This window comes from Hippoglossus stenolepis, chromosome 14 (assembly GCF_022539355.2).
Source record: "Hippoglossus stenolepis isolate QCI-W04-F060 chromosome 14, HSTE1.2, whole genome shotgun sequence".
In the NCBI taxonomy this organism is placed as follows: domain Eukaryota; kingdom Metazoa; phylum Chordata; class Actinopteri; order Pleuronectiformes; family Pleuronectidae; genus Hippoglossus; species Hippoglossus stenolepis.
In genome coordinates, this window is record NC_061496.1 from 4,441,349 (window position 1) to 4,451,571 (window position 10,223).

Here is a 10,223-nt window from a genome sequence, read left to right on the forward strand (position 1 = left end):
GCGGTGCAGGTGATTGTGGACTCCGAGCTCCAGCAGGTCGTACTCTGAGAGGTGGAGCAGGTCCTGGAAAACACAAACACACACACACCACGTTAATTTGAAAGGCTGCCACTAAAAGTCATTTTCATAATCGATTCTCCTGACAATTATTTTCCCAATAACTTGTTTTGTTTATGAAATGTTAAAATACATATATTTAATATCGTCTAACAAATGTAGAATATAAGGATTTGATGTGTTCTTATGTCTCAGCACTGTTTTAATTTTATATCAAACCAAAGAGAATGTGGTCAGATCCAAAAGTATATTTCAACTTCGAGGTTTCACGTTATTAAATCCTAAATTCTTTCACTGTTGATTCCTCTTATTCCATCCATAAATACAAACTGTCACAATCGGGTCGGGATATCTAAAACATCAACAAATAGTTTTGCAAAGACAAGGGAAAGTTTCCCAGTTCCTGAACAAAACCTGGAATGAATTGTTTCAGATTTGCACTTTTACAGGTTGTGAGAATGAAGACATGAACATTGTGGTCCCATTCTTAAAGTTACTGTGGTGTCCACTTTTCCTTGACGCAGTCGAAAGTTGCGTAATGAAGCTTTAAAACCAAAGTCATATTAAATAAAATGTTGCACAGTCATTGAAGCTATATAAGTATATGTATTTTTCTGTTTAACAGCTGCAGCCTGTCACCATTAGAAACACCACCTTTACTTTATTACCTGACATGTCGTCATGTCAGAAAAATGATACGATGAGATCTGACCCCCCCCCCCCTCAGGCTGCAGCGTGAACTTTGACACCAAACTCATCAGAGTCTCAACCCTGACTTTGACCCGCGTCAGACGGTCACGTTACTCATTCGACACTTTAAGGGCCAACGAGAATATTTCCGGTGTCGCTGCTTTGGTCTCAAGTTGGGACACAGACAGTCAGTCAGTCAGAGACGAGGACACTGTCTCACATGTCTTCCCCGTCAGGTCCCTTCCCTCCTGGTGGCTCCTTCGTCTCCACCCCTTGTCCTCACGTTTTATGACTTTGCTCAGTCGTCTGCAGTGCTCGACCTTGTGTCCTGGTTTTAAAAAGGGACTAAGCCACCATCTAATGTTGCTCTGTTTCACTTCCTGTATTTACAGAGCGTCCCCGACAAACAAAGAGAGGGACGAGCTGATTGTAGCAAAGTTGTACGACTTTGTCCCTGATTCAGAGATTTATGGCTCGGGGAAGAAGGGGTTTAATTTTTGACAGAACATGTGTTGCTCAGGTGTTTGGATTCTAAGTGTTTAGCAGGAGGAGGGGAGTGAAAATACCACTTTGAGAACACTTGTCAAACACAAACAAAGAGTGGTCATGGTGTAACCCCCTCTCCCAACACCGAGGGGAGGCAACTTTTCCCAGAGGAGCAGTTTCGGGCTGGAAAGGAAAATAACATTTCTCTCTGGGGCCATAAAAAAATATTTGAGTCCTTAAACTGAAAGAACCACAGCCTATTACTCTAAATAAGCATAACAATAATTGTATATGGGCTACTACTGCATATATAAAGGAAATATGTATTGTATATACTGTTTGCCCGATTGTTGCTTACTTTCTCATACACAGAAACACACGCAGACTGACCAACGACAGCACCTGGACAAATCCACATCGATGGCCTGTTAAAACATCCGTAAAATCTTTTAACTGCTGCACTCCAGTCCTCCAGGTGGCGCCAATGCAGATTATTATACATCAAGGATGGCGCTATATTAATTGAGCAATTATAAAATCAAAACTTTAATTCTGAAATGCTAGTTTTTAAGTCAGGGAACAGGTTTCACAAGCCATCCCAAAGGTCCTTGTACTTTCATAAATACTTTTTTGGTGTTAAAAAGTTTTCCATAGTTAAATTTAGACCCTGGTCCCTGCAGTGGAAACACACAAAGGTTCCAGTGGAGTAAACGTAGCTGTAGATTGTCATATGGGGACGATACCGTTGTGTTCTCTGGTGGAAGTTAAAGGTAAAACACAATCTGTCTAGACAACGTGGTGGCTCCAGCAGAACAGAAGAAAGATGCTGAGGCCGCTGGTGACCGCCTATCGTCCAAAAGTGTGCCGTCCCCGCCCCTCATCCTGCTCCTGTCATTGTCTTAAACACACAAACAAACACAGCCTTCCTCACTTCAACCCTCAGTGTGGCATTAACGTAAATGACCCCTGAAACAGTGAAGGAGAGCCAGCGAGTCTTTGAACCGGAGCTCCACCTCATACAGTAATGGAGCTACACAAAAACACACACACACACACACACACACACACACACACACACACACACACACACACACACACACACACACACACACACACACACACACACACACACGTGAATGACACACACTGTCATCACAGGACACTGCAGCTCAAAGCCAGGCCTTGTTTTGGTTTCTCAACAATACGACTATTCTCCAAGTTCATCATAAACAATGTTCTGTTTGGATAACACACACATGCACAGGGCACATACATGAATATTAAGACACAAGAACACACACACACACATACACACACACACACCTAAATAACAAAGCAGCCGGTTGCACACGTGCACATAAACACACCCACAGTCACCCACTTAGATACACACATCCACAGTCACACACACACACGCACACAAAAGTTGCAGCAAAGTAAAATAACCTCTGAAACAAATGCAAATACGCACGCACACAAGACACAGATACACACAAAGACTCCCACAGACACACACATAAACACAGTATAGGGGCATGTGTCACTCATGTTAACAGCTGATGTTTTGTCTTCTTTAGCCTGTGTCTTTACTGAGCTGTTGAGGCACGTTGACTGCACTGACAGTGTGTGTGTGTGTGTGTGTGTGTGTGTGTGTGTGTGTGTGTGTGTGTGTGTGTGTGTGTGTGTGTGTGTGTGTGTGTGTGTGTGTGTGTCTGGCATATCACAACCCTAATCTCTCTCTCTCCTCCTCCTCTCCCGCCATCGCTCTCGTCTCCCTCTTGTGTCCAGCAGCAAGTTGACATGTTTTCTTTTTGCGGCTCACGCGGCGCTGAACAACAATATGAGCTCTCATACCAGACCTGTGGACGGTTGATAGAGCAGCTGTGAATGTTGGTTTTGCCCACATCAGTGTTGTTGCAGCGATGAAGGTGCAAGTGAAAGAGAAGAGAGGAGACACGGGGACGGTTGTGGACATTTTACACCTCATCACGTCGCTGGAATCTGAGCTTTTTAAAATCAATAGCTGTGATGTTAAACTTGTTGTTGTGGTTTTACATCTTGATTTAATATAATTCCCTGTTCACACTGTTATTACAACACTGATCCATGTGACACATGAAAGAAGTTTAAAAATCTGCATTGTGGTTTTGACGATAATCGCTGGTGGGAACGTTTTGTCTGAGATTAATCGCTGAACCATAAAATGAAGCGCAAAATAGTTTGTAGTGGTTTCTAAACTCATCTGTGGTGAATCTTTACAGGTTAAAAGTATAAATGCCGCAATATTGAAAACAATAAAAGAGCCAGGAAATGATCTTTGGTGCATGAAGCTGTTTGGCTGTGTTAAAGATGCTGTGTTAATGGTGCTGGCTGCGTTGGTTTTACCACAGTGAGTGTTGTGTTGAATACCAGCCTGGATGGCTAAGAAGCACTGAGCCGAATATTGTTGATATAATATCCAGAGGAAGATTAGCGACGCTCTGCTGAGCCCATTACGACGAGAGGACGGTGGAGCAGCGTTTGAGAAAGAGGCCACGAACAGAATCATGTGTTTTAGTTTTAAAACGAACACGATCTCCGTCCACGGCAATTTACCTGAAAGAGCCTGGACAGAAATGGTGAAAAGTTCGTCCACATCAATAATACAAAAGACACTTTAAATTCAGATACATTTTTAGTTCAGATGACTTTCCTACGACTTTTCTGTGAATTGAAGGAACTTTGTTCAACGTGCAATTAAAATTCACTGGTTATTTGTAAATTTAAGCTCAGAAATTCGCAAAACTGTGGAATTTTAAGAGAATATTTCACACAGCAGCTTCAGTCTTCACTCTTTTTATGGTTGAATTAGACTGGAACACTTTTGTCTCAACTTGTTTCTCTGCATCTCTTTCTAAAGCTTTCGCCCCCATTACGCCTTCACTAATGACACCAGTGCATTCTGGGTAAACATTAGCAAGGGGTAATGGAATAATTCATGTCTTATTGGCTAATCAATCTCATCTCCCAGCCAATGGTTGTTAAGCATTCAGAATGAAGCGAGTTCACGGCTGGATGTTAAATCAGCCTCCACTACACATTCAGTCTAATGGGCCGGTGGTGATAACATTTTAATCTGCTACTTTATCAGGCTGCTGTGGGAAACTACTTAAGTGTTCCAGTTAGTAAACAGAAAAAAATATAAACAAGTTATGATATAAACATGGTTTCATCAAATCCTCCTTTAAAACAGACGTGTGAGGATCAATTCATCCAAAAAATGGATGAAGAAATAACATTCCACACAAAATCTGACTCAGTATTTTCCAGCATTTCAAAATCTGTGACCAGCAGTGTTAACAACATAATCTTAACAACACTAAATAGTTTGTGATTGTAAGAACCTACATACACAGTGTTTTGTTTTTAATCTGGGGGAGGACAGATTTGCTTCCTTTGTTCATCCAGACTTTTCGTTTGGTTCATGTTGGTACATTTCAGCTGTGTCACAATGTAGGGACTCAATCCATTTGATCACTGACTGTTCTGCACGACTTTCCCACTTCGAAGGCTCCTTCAAAAACAACAGATAAATGCATCCTTCACTTCCCAAACAATGGAGGATCAAACGATCGAATCAGGCCAAACAACCCTCAGGATTCACTGATGATGATTAACACAAGCTGGTGCATGAAGAGGAGACCAGACCTTCTCATATCGGTTCGGCCTTCGCCGTCTGCACGGTCTACTCGACACAATCTACGAAGGACACGTAGATCCAATCCTCTGAGTCCTCTGAAGGTTGTGCCCCTGTATTAGGACACAGTTTTGCTTTTCCAAGAGTTGTTGTGAAAACTAGAAGCTGAAAACATGTTTGTTCCTGGTCATGTGCACGTGCATTACCTCTACACCATCATATTCCTGCTCCAGGGCTGTGCAGTACTGCGGCAGTCCCAGCTGGCTCAACCATCGGGAGATAGACTGGTGCTTCATGGTGCTGCATATAAACACACGTGCACATACACAGACACACATGCACTCTCGCACACTCTCTTCTTTCAGATGGGACCTGAAACAGAAGGAAAAAAAGAGCAAATTGAGTTTAGATGACGAGTGCGACAAACAATCCAAACAATGTTAGATTAAATAGTTGTGTGCAATTAGTACAAGCAATCTAATTAAAACGAGCCCCACAAGATAAGATGAGTCATCTCTTCTCTGTTGGACGACCCTTCACTGCTAACTCCTCTGGAATCTGCCAGTTTACTATGAGCAGGATGTTGGAAAGTACAAGAGGACATGAATGATGCATGTTCACGATCACTTCAGAGGCGTCTGGGAGAAGGAGCGAGGAGCAGTAATCACAGAGAAGTTGTGGGAGGCTTCACTGAAGAGTAAGACCTAATTTGATCGTGTTCAAAGCTGCTTCACTGTCACACTGCAGAAACTACACATCATCTCATTTTAATGAGGCGATTTAAGGATTGTTCACGTCTCCTCTTGGTTTTCTGTGTGTATCACATGTAATCTGTGCAGGACGATGACCGTTTATTTTCCACAGCGCAGCAGCACAGCAGCCAAGTCCTGCTCTTTATCAGCCTCAGAGTCGATTAGCAGCAACACTGCACTGCAAACACCCCTGGGTGATGATGTCTCAGTCTCAACAGGAGGCTGATACCGAGGCTGAGACTCCGTGTCTGTGCCGCCAGTCAAGATAGAGTCTCAACTTCTCAAGACATTACACAGAGTGATGGGGGAACTGGATACTGGGAATATGAGGCGATATCACCCATACACCCGGCTTATCAAAATCACAAATCCTTTTGCCAAGGAACTCTGTACTGTCCTGTTACAACACATGGACACAACGTGATGATATAATAATTTATGACAATGTCAGGCTAAGATAAAGCCTAGTAAGTACGGTATATATATATACAGGGTGGAAAATGTGCTATTTAAAAATGGTCTCCCTTTAGAAAAAGTCTGTTGGTGTCTTACAACTGTCGGACTACATGACGACAGTTTGTCGTCACTCTTCTTTCAGTCTGCTGAAAGAAGAGTTGGTCTCCTCCGATATCAAGTCATCTGTCCATGAAGGCACCAAAACCATAACACTGCAGAAGAGGTGTGAAGGTTTCGTGGCCCCTTCCACCTGACAACAAAACTCTGATCCCGTTGGCTATCGTCTCATAACAAATTTGGCAGCTACAGCCAATCTTTTAGGGCTTCTGTTACAGATAGTGGATAATCTGTGCCGTCTTCCGTTCACCGCACACAGTGTACCGTCCGACGAGCAACATGAGACACCAAGTCCTCCGCAGTGATACTTTTTGTAGGTCTTTTAGATCCAGGAGACATTTTGGCTCATCTCTATTACACAGCTATCCTCATATAAATGCAGATAAACTTAAAAAAAGCTGACAGCCGAGGCATTTTCATCAATGTGTTACATTCAAATCCACTTGCCTTAAATCAGTCCTTCCCATATTGTCCAGAACAGCTGCATAAAACCAGATCAATCTAAATCATAAACCGTACGGTGAAATTTACATGAATTTACATCAGATCCTGGAATCCATCGATCTATAATTTAAAAATTAGCATCATGGATCTTTAATATTGATCTAAAATGTTGAGATAATGTTGCTCCAGATCAATAAGAAGCTAATTTCTATTGATTAAAACCACAGTTGGTTTCTCTGCTGCACGTGAGCACCTGTGTGTTGTGTCATTGTGTGCCAGCATCGTTGTGTCCACTGTGTATTGAGTGGAAGCATGTGTGTGGTGACACGTCAGCGGCAAAGACAGGACAACGGAAACCTTGTCAGGCAAAGAGGCGGTGACTGAGCGTGTGCCGTAACCCCCCCCACCCCCCACACCCCACTCAATCACGTTAAGTGATGTCACAGGGAGGTACATGATGTCACCGAAGGTTGTTGGGGCCCCACAACAACGACCCACTCTCAGGGTCCTTCTCCATACACACACACACGTACACACACACACACACACACACACACACACACACACACACACACACACACACACACACACCCCTTCACTCACATCAATCTAATCTATGAGTGTGTCATCATGTAGATTAGATGAAGAGCAGTGGTTCATACAGTTGATGGACTCCTGTCAGTGTCATTTTTCTAGTTCCACCTAATGGAGGACGAGAGGTCGTTCATTCCCCTGAACGACCTCCATGTTCCACCACGAGCTCAGATACAGTTCGTACACAGCACCAAGCATCAACAGGAGAATTCTAACCCTCTTACCAGATGCCAACGTTAGCACGTTAAACTGAGCACCGTCATTTCTAAACTCCACCTCCACGCTATGAACACCAGCAGATTGACCTTCCATGAAACCTGACGGCCTTTAAATAAATCTTAAGTGAATTTCAAAATGGGAATTTTAAACTTTAAAACTGAAAATATATACTGACGCTGGTATAAGGAGTATTTCAGAGAGCGATAATCTGACAGTGGAGCTAAAATCAAACATTTATTAATCACAACAGGATCATTTAATGATAGATTTCATTTCTGTTTGTTTAGATGGACTTCTAAAGGTACTTGGGAGACTTTTTAACAAGATGAGTAAGAGAATTGGATTTGAACTTTCTATAAATGAACACATAGCCAGTACATATGCCTCCATCCATTCTGCTGTTCAATGAGTAGATTGATCTCAGAAGATTTAAAGCCAAACCAGGGGTTAGAATTTGATAAAGCTGCACTATGAACCCGACCTCTCTGGATATGTACAGTCACAACTTAACTCTATTGTATAAGGGTCGTATTGCTGTTTTAATCCAGGCAGCAGCTCCAGAGCCACATTCAGGAAACCCACAGACACATCAACTCCTTCTGCCTCTTTTACAGCTCAATATAAAACTTGACAACCTGGTGGATGTGAAAGCTGCGAGTGAAGTTTCACTGTGGTTTGAAGGAGCCTGGTTCACTTTCACTGATTTTAAGGGATGTCCCAGATGGAAATGGGTCTGAGCAGCAGAGCCCTCCTTATAATTATCTTTACAATGTCTTGCAGCTCGACTTCGGTTTAATTGAGAAGCTTGTGCAGCGAGAGGATGCCAATGAAACCGGTGTGGAGGCCACAACCAGTCTGTCTGTTTCTGTGCATCCTTCAGCCAGATGATGCATGAAGCTACTGAGCAGCGCAGACTGTAGCCAGCAGCTGGGTGTCATTTCAAAGTGTTGAGGCTTGTTCCTGATATTACGAGCGGTTTATCTTGTAAAGTTTCTAAAGGGCTTCACGTGGCTGCTGGAAATCTCTGTGAAAGATCACAGAACGTTTCCAGACCAACAAATGAACACTTGAATTCAGCTTTAAGACTTGGAAGAAAAAGGTTTAAGGAACACAGCGCATGCTAGGAAATATTATAATATTATAATAAAGATAGGATGCCACAGGCCAAAGAAAAAACCTTGTGGGGGTGAACGCTCTCTTTTTTAAAGCTCTTTAATCACAAGGGAAAGAACATGATGGTATTCATTCCCAACAGTGCTGACAGGACGGGAGGACACAGAGGAGCAGAGGATGGAGCATGAAGGAAACGCTCATACCCAGTAGAACCAGTAAAGAAGTTCTCCATCAAGGAAACTGAAGCTGTACTCCGTCCCTAGAGGGTTCTTCTTCCTGTCCAGTCCGACCCAACATCCCCCCCCCCCCTTCTCCTCTCCCTGTTGGTTTGACCTCAGCTTTCTCCCATGACCACATTTCTCTAGAGCCTGGTCACAGCATCCATTTCTCTATAGAGTATAAATAGAGCTATTCCCACTCAGGGAATGATTTAAACAGGCCTGGCTATGTGACAGATATTCACCAAATACCAACGATGGCAAACTCCAGAAACAAAGAGCAGACAAGCCCCAAACAACATTAGAGGACGGTTTCCGTTTTACTCAGTCACCCTCTAATGTCTGTATTGGCTGCCTCTTGTAGTCCAAGGGCATCCATTTAGCCAATCACATTAGACTGACACAATCCAACCAATTGAATTAAGCTGCAAAAAATAACATCAGCATGACCACCAAGCCAATTCCAGCTCCTGTAACCGAGGCAGCACAATGTTTGATTATTTCCAAGGGAGGACGCCGCCCAACCAGGAAAGATGAGACACCTTCACTTTTAATAATCCAGGGGGCAGGGAAGGTTGATTCCTATTTGTCCTGCACGAGTGAAAACATGGAAATTAAAAAGAAAAGAAGAAAGTCAAAGCACTAGTTTACGTTACAGATCCAAGATTCGCCCGATTTTTTATATCATAAACGGCAAAATAGGTAAAACTCTAACATACAGTAATTTATCTGTTAGTATCTCCCCCCATATGGCACAGTGGCGCTAGCAGATATGATAAAAGTCAATGATAATATTGTTCTAATGTTGATATATCATCCAATAACTGTGAATAAAGATGGACGACGAGTTTCCACCACTTTCCACTGTACAAAAGAGAAACCAAAATATCTCCGTACAGGCGCCTCCATCTCGTTCTGGTGACGTCATTTGGAGCCAGAGTCTGAGAGTCAATCCACACATGTGACCAATCACGAGTCAGTCACTGTCGAATCAGGATGTTTCACCCCAGATTTACGGCATCAAATTAAAACTAAATTCATCAGAATAAATAACAGTTGCGATAAAAACAAGTATAAATGACAGAAACCACCAAAATTATTTTGTGTGCGTTCTTTTTAGTTTGGTCCATGTCCCATCTGGGGTTTAGGACCTATACTGCAACTGGCCCCCAGAGGGCGATTGAGATGTTTTTGGCTTCACTTTAGGGAACTGTCATGTTGTCCATCTTTATACAGAGTCTATCATCCTCTGGCAAATCTATCAAAAAATAAAGTTCAATGAAATGAATTAAGTCTAATGATATTAACAACATCGGCTTCCAGAAAAATGTAGATGAACCCTTTAATATTACAAGGTTTTATGTATTAATTGGGCCTAAATTGTGATCTAATCCCCCTACG

General features: G+C 42.6%; 1 long non-coding RNA gene across 1 annotated transcript in view; it reads right to left on the reverse strand.

Annotated features, from left to right (window-relative positions):
* The window catches only part of LOC118120636, a 12,508-nt gene continuing 2,285 nt past the window's right edge, over positions 1-10,223 (reverse strand). Inside the window, exons 2-3 of the long non-coding RNA XR_004698234.1 lie at positions 5,116-5,281; positions 1-63 (exon numbers count right to left, since the gene is read on the reverse strand). This is a non-coding gene — a long non-coding RNA (uncharacterized LOC118120636). The remainder of the gene's footprint in view (positions 64-5,115; positions 5,282-10,223) is intronic.